At 33.5% G+C, this 17,120-nt stretch overlaps 2 protein-coding genes across 2 annotated transcripts in view; one reads left to right on the top strand and one right to left on the bottom strand.

Annotated features, from left to right (window-relative positions):
- The window catches only part of LOC136269630 (E3 ubiquitin-protein ligase TRIM71-like), a 42,884-nt gene extending 32,927 nt beyond the window's left edge, over positions 1-9,957 (bottom strand). The window contains exon 1 of the mRNA XM_066083070.1: positions 9,650-9,957. The gene's annotated coding sequence lies outside the window, so the exon portion shown is untranslated. The remainder of the gene's footprint in view (positions 1-9,649) is intronic.
- The window catches only part of LOC136275110 (ankyrin repeat domain-containing protein 16-like), a 92,841-nt gene that overhangs the window by 68,320 nt on the left and 7,401 nt on the right, over positions 1-17,120 (top strand). The gene's annotated exons all lie outside the window — the stretch shown is intronic.

The following is a 17,120-nucleotide window of genomic DNA, read 5'->3' as shown; positions in this document are numbered from 1 at the left end:
GCGCATTTTTCAAAATATAAAATAAATAGGATCTTCTACAAACATTCATCTACTATCCCTGAAAGTTTCATATTTCTATCGCAATTAGTTTTTGAGAAGTTACGTGGACAAAATGGTCCTTAAAAATTTACTAAATCCTCAAAATCTCAAACCGGAAGTGACGTCATCAGCCAGAAATTTTATAATATCAAGTACGTTTGATGCTCAATACGTCCTGTAAATTTCATGCAAATCCGTCGAGTAGTTCATGAGAAATAGCGTTCGAAAAAAGTCAGAAAAAAAATAAAAAATAAAATAATAATAAGGAAAAGAAACAATAGAATAACAAGAGGGTCTTCCGTCGGAAACGGAAGACCCTAATAAGAATAAAGAAAAAGAAACCGTAGAATAACAAGAGGGTCTTCCGTTGGAAATGGAAGACCCTAATAAAGAAAAAGAAACCGTAGAATAACAAGAGGGTCTTCCGTTGGAAACGGAAGACCCTAATAACTAGAGCAAAGCTCGTTGCAAAGCAACGAGTGGGTTTTCCGCTAATGTCGAAAGCAACGCTAGAAGTACGTCTAAGAAGCAGAGTTCTTAATCTAGTAACAAAGAAACCTTAGTACAAAAAGATAAAAAAAATCGAATGATTCTTGGTACAACTTAACATAATCTGAATGTTTTTAAGTACGACTTAACCGAAACCCCTTAACCATTTCAAGAACGACTTAACAAAAAAAAACAATGTGTTTAAGTACGACTTAACACATCGTACTTCATTTTAGGTACAAGTTTACTTTACCTTGAACTAACATCTTTTTTCTTAACCCAGAATGCAAATTTAAAATTAACGTAAAAAATCAATTTTGTTTAAAACATAATTCTGAGCAAATTTTCCACTTCACTGCTTTTCAAAGGGTTGACCTTTCGTACTGTGTGCTCGTTGCGTCATTAATTGTCAGAAACTTATCGATGTAAAGTTTACTTTACTGTACCTCTGTGAATATTTTTTATGTAAAATTACTATGAACCAGACAACATTGAAATGGTGAACATTTCAAAGGGCCCCGCTTATGTTATTTCAGAGAATTCTGCTTTGACCTTGACCTATAACTTGAAATTTTTCCAGCTGGCAAAGAACTTTTAATTCAATTTCATTCCCCCTAACATACATGCATATTTGTTCAATCTGACCAAGATTAAGCATAATTGGAAAATAATCTACTGTCTAAAACTAATTTTAAAAAGATCTGCTATGACCTTCACACTGACATACTTGGTTCAAGGTCACTGCACGCCATTAACCAATAAACTCTGTAAAGGTAAAATATTAGCCAAATAGGGGCTAAAAGGAGAGTATATCTATGCTCTTAAAATATGGATTTTTGTGTGATCTGATATGACCTTGACTCTTCATCTACAAATATCATTCGAGGTCATTGCATATATTTTGATCAAAGGCATCATGTGGGTGAAGTATGACGCTGAATGGAGCAAAGGGAGAGAAGATATACTCCGGACAAGGATTTTTAAAAATATAATTCTGCTATGACCTTCACAGTTTCTTTTCACTGAAAATAGGTTCAAGGTCACTACACACCCTTTCACCCTTTACTCAAAAGCTCTGCTTATGTGAAGTCTGAGCCAAATAGGGGTTAGTAGAAATTATACATGCTCTCAAAAAAGGATTTTTGCATGATCTGATATGATCTTCACCCGTTACCTAGAAATTTCATGCAAGGTCACTGCACATCGTTTAACCATAGAGACACTCTGTGAGTATTAGCCAGATTGGACCAAAGGGAAAAAAGATATGCCCCAGACAAGGATTTTATATATATAATTCTGCTATGACCTTAACCTTATACCTAAAAACATGGTTCAAGGTCACTGCACATCCTTCAACCAAAGGAACCCTGTGGATGAGGTATGAGCCAGATTGGGCCAAGGGGAGAGAAGCTATGCTCCTGTCAAGCCATCTCGGATGGACAGACGGACAAATTGATCACTAGAAGGCGCCCGCATAAACATGCCTTTTTATCTAATTTAAAATAGTATCCATGCTAACTGCCCATGGTGAATAGTCATCAAAACTATTCATCAGCAGAATTTGATTTCCCTCCTTTTTAAGGTGGTATGGGACATCTGTCGATATTAATGTGGATTAAAGTACATGTACTATATAATTGAAAACCGGTTTAGAATTTTCAAATTTTACGATATTTAACCAAAAAATAGCTTTTAAAAATATTTGAAAAGGTAAAAATTGTAAAAACCCCAGCATGATTCGAACTCATGACTTACAGGTTCCTAGTAAACCCTCTAACCCACTGTGCTAAGGAGTTAGGTGACCATTTTTGAAAAGAAACTACATGTACTTATATAATTACACTTCATTTTATTGTTTTATATTTCGATAAACAATACGTCACAACATGGAAGTGTCCCATATCACCTTAAACTCGGAACACCTCTGACCTAATAAGATCGCCGCATTAAATACAAAGTTTGATTTAACTCTAATTTGTTTATCATCAAGAAATTCTGCATCGCTGACAAATAAAGTTTTCTTCTGTATAATGAAATACCAATTAACTGACTATTCGGACAATAGCAAGTTTATTGTCCCACTCCACAGCAACTATTTCCCTTGGCTTTGCCTCATTAAATAGTTGCTGTCTTGGGGGACAATAAACTTGCTATTGTCCTCATACCCAGTAAATACTAAATAGGCATATAATATCCCATCCACCTACATTTCATGTTATATAACCTCCCGTTTGTAACCTTCAATTTCACTGTAAAGTCAACATATCTGTCATAGCCGCAAGTTTCACAATTTATTTCTGCTTCTCATGTACTTAAAATTAGGAGCCTTAATATTGCTTACCAATTCCAACAAGAGACATCCCTCTAACTATTGATAATCATTAAAATTCATTTCATGAATCTACGCAACAATGATAAACCTTCAAGTACAGTCACTCTCAATTTTACAAAAATTTTGACAGTACTTTATCCGAAACTGTTCCTTGTACCTTTAACTTAGTACACTAACATTTTTATGAAAAGACGGTTTGTCTTAGAATAAGAAAGCTAATGCAATTCTGAGAAAAAGAATACCACATATTGCCAATTCCATTGAGGTTTTATAAAAATATGGCCATTTAAGTGAACCCACCATTTCCAATTTCCTTTAGTAAACACAGATTTACAGGGTTCTCCATAGTAAAACATCTTTACCTGACCTTTTAGAGGTCAACTTTTGTTCAACCACCTTTAAAAAGAAACCTTATTCAATACAACATATGCCTACATGATATAATCATGATAAAAGCTTCACATCACTTAGAAATACCCTTATATGTATACCCCCCACCCCCCAATCTTTTGATTTTCATAAAAAGTCATGGTTTGAAATGTTTTACCTAATTTTATGAAACGTGTGGCAATTTCCTTGAGTAATTTCTCACACATATTTGAAAACAATCATCAATGATTCTAAAATTTGATCTTTATTTGTTTATTGTATGATTTGTACCATTTTAATTAACAAATAGACAGCTGTCCTGCTTGTGATTTCTTGTTTTCATGAAAAAAGTAAGCTAACAATCATATTTAGTGAATATCTAATCTATTCTGATATCTAGTCTCCTTCTAACCATGCTAAAACAGTAAGTTACAACCTACAAGTTAGACATCTGCCTTAAATTAGAATTAAATTCAAACACACCCAGGTAGCTGGAGACAGAGTTGATTTCAATGAAAAATGTTCAAATTTGACATGCTTTTCTACTTTTTTATGCATATATACCTTAGAAAGGTAGAAATAGGTTGTTTCTTGTTCATTTCAAAAGTAATTATCATAGCAGATGTTATTTCAAAGTCAAATGTACATTTACATATCCTACATGTAATCTTAATGCAGACAATTAAATAGAAGGGGGGGGGGGGGGGGTTCAATTATGTAAACACATAAATATCTTTATGAAATAAAAAATAAAGGAAACATAATTGTATACTTTTATTGAAAAACAAATTTTCACAGCAATTATGAATTTCTTTAAACAGCCTTAATTTTGTTTTCATAATTTCTTATCAAACACAAACCACAACATGGCATGATGCTTTCTTCAAGTTCCATTATTGTTCATGCATTATCGGATTTAATTTGAATTACCGGTAAATAGTCTGTAGAACACAAGGAATATGCATGTGGATAGAGGTGACAGGTTAATCTCAGGAGCTGACCCACAAGAATCAACAGGTACCGGTAAAAGCCATGTGGTAACAAGAGTCCGTTTTGAGCTGAAATAAATAAAAAAAATAATTAGCTGTGTTTACATACATGTACTAGTAATAGCTGTGTTTACATTAACATATGCATAGTATTTCTGTAAAAAATACACTGACCATACAGTGTAATAAGTATGACATATCCCAATACATGACATAACATTTAGGCAGTACAAGATCAAAAATTTGCATCTCAAGTCATAATATAATATTAAAAAATTTTCATAGGTATAAACACTTATCAAATTGAGAAAGAGAGAGAGTTTGAGAGAGAGAGAGAGAGTTTATTACCGTACTTATAGTGCAACAGTCAATTACAAACGAATATTACCCACCGAACAGCGTCAAAGTACATGTACTAGTATTAGCTTCTGGTATACCATTTTTTATCAATTCTACTGTGTTTTTTTTTTTTTTGGCAAATAAATTTTGCGAGGGTTTTTGTTTATTTTCTTATAAATTACATGTTTTAAAAACAATACTACGTGTAATAAGCATAAAACATGTATGAGTAAACTTAATGAAGAATTTTTAATAGATTATTTTTCACAGAATGTGGTACATTACATGTATGTCAATCTTTATAAAACTACCGTATATTTCGTGCGCCATAAATTGCAAGTTTTTTGTAAATATCATTTACTTGCATGATAGGTACATATGGTCTAACCAAAATTTTCTTCATAAAGCTACAGCTGTATGTACCACATATATGTTTTGTCACAAGTATACATTTTTTTAAAAAATACCCAAATTCCAACAGTTTAAATAAACTCAACTCATTCTCTGATAAGTTCATTGTGTTTTGTGCGTGCATATCTTATTTGTCTGCCGCAACAGAAGCCAATCAGCGGTAAGCTGATTCCACAAAAAGAAAGTTTGTGTTTTAGGAGCGGGTAAATTGTTTATGCGACACTGTCAAGAAAACCACACCAAATAATAACAAGGAACATAAATATTCACTTAAATGTATTCTGTTGTAAAGTAAAGGTTTTTAACACTTATTGCATCTTGCAAAACATGTGATGACTCTTAATCATCTGTCATATATCTGATATACATGTATATGTAAAAGATGGGAGAAATAACGACGGAACAAAGTGGGATTCGAACCTGGCCCTCTGAATCTCTAGTCAAGTGCTCTACCAACTGAGCTACATGTATCTGGCACCGGTATTCAAACCAGTCTGACCGTCACATTCCTCCCCCTTAAATGATCTTCACCCTCGAAGATCATCCCTGGCAGGATCGAGTTAACCTGTTAGTTCCAGGGGTTGGTCACAACACCAATATTGTAACAGGATGGTAGAAATAATGAAGGACCAAACCGGGATTTGAACCTGGGCCCCCTGAATCTCTAGTCAGGTGCTCTAACAACTGAGCTATCTGGCACTGGTATTCAAACTGGTCTGATCGTCACATATATAAAGAATTATTTTAAACAATGTTGTTCAATAAAAAATAACACTCGCAACCTTCAGTTTTTGTCTGTAATTAATCAATATTGGCGTGCAATCAGTTCTCGCCGAGTACCATTTCTCACCAGTGCATTGTTACGTCATTTTATCAACACATAAAATTATATACGAAAATACGAAATAACAGTGCACCAGCGAGAAATGGTCCTCGGCGAGAACTGATTGCACGCCAGTACTGCCAGTAGTCAGATTAAAAAAAGAGAATAAAAAATTACATTTAAAACATTAACAAGGACAATTTAAGTACACATCATAACTGCTAAACAAGAAAAATTATGTGAAATGGTAGAATGGTAGGCATAGTTCTAACTTGTAACCTACATGTACAAGTACATGTACCGGGTACCCGTTGGTCTGCTAAACCTCTTTAATGATACAATGATTGGCATCATAAAGATATTAAAGTCATGTTTTAATTCTGAAGTCTGAAGTATACAATTTTATTTACTTGAAGTTATGTCTACAGGGTATTCATGACTACATTTGGAGTTTTCTGCACAAAAATATATGATATGTTTCTAATTAGACCCTGCTTTGAATTTTGAGTTGAAAATTCACAATCTGTTATTTTTTTAAATAGATAAATTAAGTTACCCTTTCCAGTCCCCCATGAACCTCGAGCGAGTCTCCATCATCCATGAAACATGTAAAAATTACACGTTAGTAAACAAACACCCACACCATAACAAAAACATATAACAGTGTGCACGTACTTACATGTACATCTATACTATATACTAAATTTTAACCAGTTAACAAGAAACTTTAAAAGGAGTAAAAGCCTCACCTTCTTCAGTAACATCCACATAAATCACACACTTTAATGTCCATCTTTTCTCCTTTATTACTCGTAGCTTATCAACGGCTGATCGTCGACAGAAGTGTGGCTGTCAAAATTTCCTCGTAAACGATTCACACGAGAAAAATATCCTCCTTAAACAAATATGTAGTATTGTTCCCTGTGCATGTTCATATGTTTCACAGTAAATTGAAAATGCATGTGTACACCGAAAGAATACACAACTTCTCTTCTGCATTACGGCTCTCTCTTTTCTACAATGCCGTTCGTTACTGTTTACATTTGGCGCGCGCGCGGGGGTTACAAACAGGGGCGCCCCGACAAATAGTTGCACATAGAACGTTTAAATAATGTGTGTTCATTGAATTCATAAATGATATAGATGAAAAAAATGAAATTGAATCACAACAATTTATCTAAGACGCAACACAACGTAATGCAGTAAATGCCTGGGCCTTAATGTGGCATTTGTTCGCTTGTGTGTCTAGGTAGACATATTAACTCGTTCATGTACGATTCTCACATATTTGTTTTATGAAATTTGAAAAAAATATAGCACAGAACTTGTTTAATTTGATACCAAATGACATTATTTAATATATTAACAATAACTGAATTAATTTTTTTTCATAAAATGATAACGATTTTTGCTATCAGAAAAATACGTGTATGAGCTGCTGACCCCTAATTATAGGGGCCAGCCCTTTTTTCTTAATTTTAAATGAAAGCTCTCGTTATTCTAAACAACTTTTGTTCTATATGTATTAACAAAATATTTTTAGTTTAAAGGTTATAATACAAAAAGCAACAAAATTTCAACCCCTAAAAAGAAACCGAAGAATAACAAGAGGGTCTTCCGTTGGAAACGGAAGACCCTAATAAAAGGGAAAAAGAAACAAAGCAATAACAATAAGGTCTTCCGTTGGAAACGGAAGACCTTAATAAGAAATTTGAAAATTTTTCAGAATAATAGTAAGGTCTTCCGTTGGAAACGGAAGACCTTAAATATAAATAAGCAAACCCTGCTGGCACCTCGATTTGGCGTCATTTGTATTATTAGTTATATAGTACAAAATTGATATGTAGTTTTATCACAGGCAAAGACACTGGAAAATGTAAATATATGAATGTGAGTTCTAAAAAGTGCATTAATTTTGTCTTCATAAAAATCTCATAATAGATAATATTGTACAGACCACCTCCCTGCCTGAAATCTTTCAAAAAGGACAATGAAACCTATAACTTCTGCAAAAAAGTTACAATCATAATAGAGTGCATGACCTGATATTGAAAAGATGCAAGATTCTGATATAAAATAATTTCCCCATATTTGTTAACTTTCAAGATATGTTTTATGTGCATATGTTTTCACAGATAAACTGAAATCTTTCCATATGGTTTTACAGTGTCTTAACTTTGATAGACAGCTTCATTCTTTCTCTTTTTTAAATATGTGAATTTGCTTATTTCTTTCATAGAAATTCCTGAGCAGAATAAAATAATAAGACAAATTTATAAGCCCACCTCAGCCATAACCCTTGCCTTACATGTATATGTAGGTGATATGATATATCATTAAAGCTGACAGCTTAAAGGTTTTTTTTCTAAATATGCAGTCAGTTTTTATTTTGTGTCAGCAGATGTTTTTTTAAACATTATATATATTAACACTAATTGACCATTTTGGCCATACCTTGCATTAAGAACCTCTACCCTATACACTAGATGAGAGTTTTGGCCCCACCCTAGATTCAAATCCCTTCACTTGGAGACATGAAATTAAAAAAAATGATAGATGGCTTTTTTTCCTTCTTTATAATAATGCAGTCAGCTTTTATTCAGTATCAGCAGAAGTAAAGATGACTATTTTCTTAAACATTTAAATGCTTGAACACTATATGACTATTTTGGCCCTGCTCTAGAGTCAGAACCCCTACCTCGGGGGACATGAAATTTATGATTTTCATAGTGGTCTTCCTGGTCTAAAAAATTATGAACTCAGTTTTCCTTACAGGTGAGTGGGAGTAGAGAAAATAATTTTTAAACATTATATGCATTTACACTAAACATCCACTTAGGCCCTACAGTCAAAACCCATACTCCGGGGGACATGAAATTTATAATTTTAGTAGAGAACATCCTAGTTAACATATTTACTAAGTCAGTTTGTCATACAGATGTGTGAGAGTAGAGAAGAAGAATTTAAAACACAATATGCATTAACTCTATATTGCCATATTGCCGCCCCCTTCCCCCACCTACGGGTTGAACTTCTGACCCAGGGGTCATGAGCTTCACAATTTAGGCAGAGGAGTTTATGAGTAACTATGCATTTAGTTTTTCCCCCATATGTGTTGGAGAAGAATATTTTCTAAGATTTAATACATTTTCACTATATGGCTATATTGGCCCCGTTCTAGGACCCAAACTTCTCACCAGGGGTCAAGAATTACACAATTTAGGTAAAATACTTCATGGACATCATAAACATGCATTTAGTTTTAACAAAACTAATATATATATACCGGTATATATATATATATATATATGAGATTAAAGAAGAAGATTTTCTAAGATGTAATACATTTTTATAATATGGTCATTTTGGCCCCACCCTAGAGTCTGAACCCCTGACCCAGGGGCAATGAATTTTAAAATTTTGGTAGAGGGTTTCATGTACATCATGACCATGCATTTCCCTCATACATGTATGTATGGGTGTAGAAAAGATTTTTAAAATTAGTTAATTTGTTGTTAATTTAATGCAGACAGTGTCATGCATGCACGACGGACGACACACACCACATGACGACCGACGAAGACCAACTGCAATTGGTCACCTGAGTGACTCAGGTGACCTAAAAATGCTACAGGTTGCTGTTTTTGTCCATTTTTGTTATTCAAACAAAAAATCTGTTCATATTTTCTTCATTGATTTTCAATTAAAGTAAGCCTATACATTTCAGCAATATTCATTGATATAGAACATTTATACTCAATGGAAACAAATTAAAGATTAAAAGCATTAGATTTTAATTTTCAACAATCAGAAAATAACAGTTGACAATAATTAACGCATTTAAGGAACTATACACACCTTTATAGAAGCCTTTAGCTCTAAAATGGCGACATATCTTTAATGTTTACCATTTGTTTACACTTCCTTGTTGATGGTTCTCCCTGGCAGCCTGTAAAAATCACGTGATTGGTTTAAATAAAACTTCCGGGTAACCCCAAAACGAGATTCAATACATCATGCGCTGATCGGGGTGGGGGGATTGGGGTCCGAAACATCCCCTTTTCGGTTTTTTTTTCATTTCTTATTTATACATAGTGAAATTACCGAAAATATCCACAGGCGCCTGTTTTAGACAGGAGGTCTATTTTCTATACACAATAGAACACCTCCTGTATGAAACAAGCGTTAAGGTCAGACGACACGTTCCTCGAGATTCTTTTTTGTATCTCCTCGTAATAAAGAGTTCCAATAAAAAACATTAATTTTATAATTACTTTAAAAATGATCAAAATTTACTTGAATTTGGTTATATTTGTACATGGTCGAGTGGTTAGAACCGTGGCCAATCACTGCCAGAAGCGTATAGGTTCTAGAGGTCGTGAGTTCAAATCCCCGCCCCGGCGGAGTTATATTTCTTATTTAGTGAATTTCGCTGTGCTGTAGATGTATTTATCTTTATATCAGCAATTCAAGTGTATTTTCAAGAAGATTATATAGGAAATTGCATACTCTAGTATTTTCCAGAAATGCCTGGTAAGGTACCCTAATTTTTTGCAAGAAAGCTTGTCAAAGTAGTAGTAAACCATTAACAAATTCCTGGAAAAAGTTATCTAAAATTGAGAAACGTGTCGTCTGACCTTAAGCGCTGCCAAAAAATATCCCTCGTACCCCCCCCCCCCCCCCCCCCCCGGATCCGCGCATGATACTTTGTGCTACATATAGTTAATTGTTAAAGGACAGTAAAGATAATCTAATTCATCTTAGTTAAATTGAAAAGGTTAATGAGTAACGTTATCATGATACACATACATGTACTAGCCGACAGAAATGAAGTCTGGCTTATGAACTTCAACAGTTCGTTTGACATATGAATTGATGTTATAATATTTGTGTGATCGGAAGAACACTTTTGTGACTCCAATCTTATGAGTTGTTATATAAAATTAAACTCCCTGATGTGTAGGTCTCTATATCTCTTCTTCCAGACCTAGTTTTTCTCCGACTTACTCGGGTGATACTAAAACAAGTCCCACGGAGAAAACAAGTCCCACGTAAGTCCCACATAAGTCCCACGGCAAATGCAGCTATATATCGATATAATTATGATTGATTATGATTACATGTGATAAAATAATCATAATTAACACAACAAAATATTTTTATAAGCTTTTATTACGGATTTATCGACGAAAAATCAAAGATGTTGGTAGAGGTAGATAACTCGTACGTAGAATTCATACGGCAGCAGAAGAAATCTGTATACCCGCCGTTTATTGATGGATAATTCAAATATTCTTTCACAAAATAAAATCTAATAGCAATAAAAAAAAATGACTTTATATTCATTAAATAACACAAACTAAGTAAAAGTTGGGTAAGTAGACAACACATACGCAGAATGCATTCGCCGCCGAGAAAAGAGCACACCTGCCGCTTACCTGATGGGCGATCTTAATGTTTTACTTTTATTTTCTAACTTAAAAAATGATCATATTAATATTGATAAAAAAAAAAATACCACATTTATTGATTAACACTCACTAAATTAGTAAAAATCATGAAAGTAAAAAAAAAATTACGCAGAATCCATAATCTAAACAACTAATTGCTATTTTTTTATTGTATTTTTTTTTTTTTTTTTTGTATGTTAGTCTTTTATTTCATTGTACTAAAAAATGCATAGATAAAATTATTAATTTCTTTACGCAAATTTAGAAGAAAAAAAAAGCGCGAATGACTTAAAAGTAAAGGGAAATCTCTAACACAGAATTCTTACGACTGTGGATTTAAAATGTACGCCTGCCATTTATAGTTATGTCATTTTATTTGTAAATTATTTCAGATGGCTGTAAAGTTAACATTTTGCCTTATATTATGTTCAGAAGAGAAGTTTACTTATTGCTGTGATTAATTTATTATATTACATGAAGTTGGGTGATACGAGTTTTATATAGTCCGTATATATATCACTCCTTTTAAGTTTGACCCAGTTCTGTTCTCTCTAAGAACTGTCATGTTGTAAATTTTGAATTTACTGGGTGGGTGTAAATACAAAATTTCCGACATGTGTAAATTTTGTATTTAAACCCACCCAGTAAATTCATGCGTTCATTCAGGGTATTTTTTGGGGGGTGGGGGGGGGGTATTCAGGTTTGTCGGGGGAGGGGGTCGAGGCATATTTTTGGTCACTTTACGATGAAAATTTACGAAATTTGATTTTTTTTCCGAAGGGGGGGGGGTCCACCCTATCTTCCGAATCCTATCTAGATCAGCTCATGAAAAGTCTGTTAGTGGTAAAAATCTTCCTAAAAGTAAAAGAAAAAATCTTGCATCTGCTCCAAAAAAAAAAGAAAAGAAAAAAGAATGATGACTGAAATAAATATTTGATGGAAGTTCATGAGTTATACTAACATATAGATGTATTGTTATCAAATTGTTTTTGTCAGCAAGAACATGCATTCTAGTCTACGGCAGTTTACCGTTCACGAGACTGTTCCACGATCTTTGGGTCTAAAGACCAACTCGGTTTTAAATGTGTTTTTCTACACGATGAATGAAAAATCGTGTTTCACAAATAGAAACCAGCAGAGATCGTCATATTTTTCGAAACCCTTATGATAAAAGAGAAGGCTTTGAAAACAAGTATAAATATATAGTTGTTTGCTGAAGGAATCAAGCTGTTTTCTCGAAATTTCCATTATATTCCCCCAATTTATTCGGAAATCGATGGAAATCTATACATATGTTAAAAGTAACTTTCTACTGAAATAAATGTTTTCGACTTCTTATTTTATCGAATTATTCATAATAACAGCTAGAATCACACAAGCGTATATGTATACAAGTATGTACTTGTATACATATTAAATTTATAAACATGCATTTCTTTCTCTCTTTCTTTGTCTTCCCTCCTTCTTTCACTTCATCTCTTTCTCTGTCTTCTCCATCCTCCACCTCTCTTTCTTTCTTTCTTTCTTTCTTTCTCTCTTCATGAACGGAAAAACCATACAAACATCGAGAGAGAAAAATACTTATATATATACATATATGTAGTTGAACCTGCGTTTAACTGTTCTAGTACATGTATATTTTCAATACAATTAAAATACATGTATAGAGAAAACTATCAAGCAAACGGGATTGAATGTGTAGGAAAATAAATAAATAGCTATAGGACATGCACAAAAAATCTGTGCCAATATATCAATCATTTTCAAACTGATAGACATATTTTAATATTTTTGTAGCGAGTCGGTAAGAGTTCCACTGCAACATTCACATTCTAAATGTTCGAAAAGCAAAATGTCATTCCGACAATTTTAATGAATCACACTGAACAGAATGAATCGAAGGTCGAGAAATGTTTTACATTTGATAAAAACAGGGACGTATATACGTCCCTGATAAAAGAAAGTCAAGAATAATGCAAGAATAATGCATGGCTGCATTACCAAATATTATTGATTTTTTAATGTATATACATTTATTTATTGACATGTGTATATGTTTTTCATACGACAAACAATTATCACTTCACTTTCCCTCAAACGGTTACACGCAGAGTTTTGTATAAAAAAAGAAAAGAAAAAAAAAGAAGAAGCGGGACCACAATCTGAACACGAACAAGTTGATTAATGTATTTTTTTTATCTCTATAAATCATTTACTAATTACAAAATAACTTGCTCATTATTTCCTTTACTACTTTACTATAATATTTGGGGGGGGGGGGGGGGGGGCTACATGTCCAAAGATGATTGGTAATCGTTGGCTCTACCTATACACGTGTATATATACACGTGTTAGTTTCTTGTATATTCTGTGTGAATTGAACGGTTTTTTGTCGCTTAAGAAACAATAGACCTTTACCTACCTGTATATTGGGAGACGACCGTGAAGCACAACGTGTACACAGCCCCCACACCATCTCTCTCTCTCTCTCTCTCTCTCTCTCTCTCTCTCTCTCTCTCTCTCTCTCTCTCAAATGTAGATCTACGAAACACAAAAAAGTTATGTTTCAAAATACTATGCAGTCCACTTTTATTATTCCCGTTGATAGAGCAAGGTCGCTACATGCAACAGAATTATCAGAGTTTCTGACACCCAATTAAAACTTATATGTAATCTTTACGTAATCTATATGAAATTGAAGACGAATAACACTCAATCTTTATATATCTCATGTACACTTACACTGAACACTTAATCAAAAAATATTATAAGCCATCAGTGTTTTAACTAGTCAAACTTAAGTATAATTTCTATAGTACATTCATAACCATAAACATTTAAACGTGTGTTACTATCTTCGAGAAGCTTATAAAATACAGAAAAACAAAATTGTTTTTGTAAAGGAAAGTATAATTCACTATTATTTACGAAACATACCAGACATATATTAACCAAGAAGATTGCCATGTCATTGAGTTGAATCATTTTACAACGTTAAACATAGAACCGGGTGCTTTTTTTTCCTCCATTGAAAATTGAAACCAAAATATACCCGGTTACATTCGTTACACTGATATCATGCAATGTAAAATTTTGCTACAGTCTTATAAATGACGTATGTAATGTTTGTTTTTAGAAACAAAATCAGGACTTGAAGATTTACATATAGTTTAGTGAACTAGGCAGTGAAAGTCTTAGATCTAGAAATGAAAAAGAACAGGCTAACGTACTTGTGTAAGCATTCCAGATTTTATAATTATTTGTTCTCCAAAATTCATAATTTAAGTAAATTTATATGGAGAAAGAATATACGTTTAAAGCAAAGTGCACGCACATTTTCGTATATACACAATCAGTTCTGTACAATGTTAGTAACTGTTTACATCTTGAAAAACTTGGAGAAGATGTAAGAATTTTTCTTTGGCTTTGTAGATGATTTTCGATCACATACTTTTCATGAGCTGAATCTAGATGGGATTCGGGGGTGGGGGAGGGGGAGTTGGAGTTCCGCCCCCGTGGAACAAATTAAATTTCTTAAATTTCCTCGATCCCCTCCCTTAACAAACCTGAATATACCCCTCAAAAATATTCTGGATAAACGGATGGTTTTTATTACGTTTTAATATTAATAATAATCATGTATACGAGGGTTATTAGAAAAGTTCGCGGACAAGTTGACTTGTGAGCGGACTATTTACATGATACTAGCGAAACTTTTCAGATTTAACTTTTATTTTCTAAGAAATATGAAACGTTTTGTTTGTTTTAAATGCACCATAAAAAATATACAGCTTAATTATTTGATGAATATGCTTCACGGAGCATGTCAGGTTTTTTTAAATTTTTTATATTTTGTACGCATTTTTCCTTATTAAGAAAATGTACCGTTGAAGTGCATAAAAATATTTTTTATTTTTATTTATTTCATATGACATCACAATAACTTATGAGGGTCAATTTATGAAAGTTTTAAGTTGAAGAATTTCTGACCGTTTTATCGCCGAACTTGGACGAACAACGCTTGAAAAATGAGTCAAAAACTTTGACGTCTGTTATATTTATGGACATCTTGGAGCACCGGGCCGTCATTTAATTTTGTATGCACGCAGGAAAATCTCCGATGGAGACCAAAGGGTTCATATATGAATGCTACTATTTTTTTTTATAGGAAAAACGTTTACAACTTGAATCACAGAGGTTAAAAGATGGAAAAACTGGGTTTTTTTTAGCCCTTGCAGCACCCCTCCCCCCCCCCCCCCCCCCCATACAGCCGGGATCTTGCACTTATAGATTTCGCTTATTTACCTCATCTGAAGTCGAAACTGTGTAGACAGAAATTTTTGGACCTAAATGATCTACGATATGGCACAAAAGGCATTATACAAATGCTTGACAAATAATGGTATGAACGTGCATTTTATAAATCGGTTAAATATCTTAAAAAGTGTGTGGAACTGAAAGGTGTTCACTTTGAAAAAGAGTAACATGTTTGACTTTCAGTTGTTTGACGTCACCTGACTTCGTGGAAATATGAAATGTTGCTCCGTAAATCTAATTCACGCAAAGTAAAAATCGCTGTATCTTTTGGGAAAAAAAATAAAATTCACATGATTTTTTGCATACTTATTTTCAAATGGTAGTCATTTAATAAAAATACGCCATCCTACAAAGTTCACAGTAATTTTGCCGTAAATCACTGTCCGCGAAGTTTTCTAACAACCCTCGTACGTACAGTTGATTAAAAAAAACACTAAGGTAATGAAAAAATCATATCCATTAATATAGGTAGGTATTCGACAAGGGTAATTTAAGCGTACACATGTACATTCCTTCAGGCTTGTGTGTTTCGTATAGACTAGTTCTTAAATCTTTCACTGTATTATAATTTATCATAAAAGCCTCAGTGAAGGCATAATAATTTTTTTTATTGATATGATCATTTTTAAGTTAGAAAATATAAAACATTAAAATAACCCATCAGGTAAGCAGCAGGAGTGCTCTTTTCTCGGCGGGCGAATGCATTCTGCGTATGAGTTGTCTATTTACCTGATTTTTACTTAGTTTGTGTTAATTAATGAATATAAAGTCAACTTTTTACTGCTATTAGATTTTATTTTGTTGGAGAAAATTAAAATTATCCATCAATTAAACGGCGGGCATATAGATTTCTTCTGCTACCGTATGAATTCTACGTACGAGTTATCTACCTTTACCAACATCTTTGATTTTTCGTCGATAAATCCGTAATAAAAGCTTATAAAAATATTTTGTTGTGTGAATTATAATTATTTTATCACATTTAATCATAATCAATCATAATTATATCGATATATAGCTGCATTTGCCGTGGGACTTACGTGGGACTTACGTGGGACTTGTTTTCCCCGTGGGACTTGTTTTAGTATCAGCGGACTTACTCACGTCTACTGTCGTCTGTTCTGTCTGTCTGTTGACTGGTCCTCTGTCTCTATATAAGAGGAACTGGGTGGTTTCGCCCTCGTTACACACGTGCTCTGAGATGTTTCGCCCCTGATTAAATACAAGTAATAAATCATGTAAATAATTGAAGCATAGATAGGTTTTATCCGATTACCTGCAATTATATCTTTAAGAATCCGTAATGTACTATCAAATTATGGATTTTTTCAAATAGACAAACCAAGAATTTAGTTTATTTTGCGACATTTTTTTGTCAATCTGAGTCTTGCAATATATATACATGTACCAGTAAATATTGCAACATATATATAACGTTAGTTATGAATGCCCCAATCCAGGCACGTAGCATCGGGGATGGGGGTGGGGTAGAGGGGATGCAGGAAACAGCTAAGTATGATCAATAGCAGGCACGTAGCATCGGGGGGGGGGGGGCAGCCACT

Source organism: Magallana gigas, chromosome 4 (genome assembly GCF_963853765.1).
Source record: "Magallana gigas chromosome 4, xbMagGiga1.1, whole genome shotgun sequence".
Classification (NCBI taxonomy): domain Eukaryota; kingdom Metazoa; phylum Mollusca; class Bivalvia; order Ostreida; family Ostreidae; genus Magallana; species Magallana gigas.
Note: the sequence above shows the minus strand (reverse complement) of the source record. Positions and strands in the feature narration are given on the sequence as shown.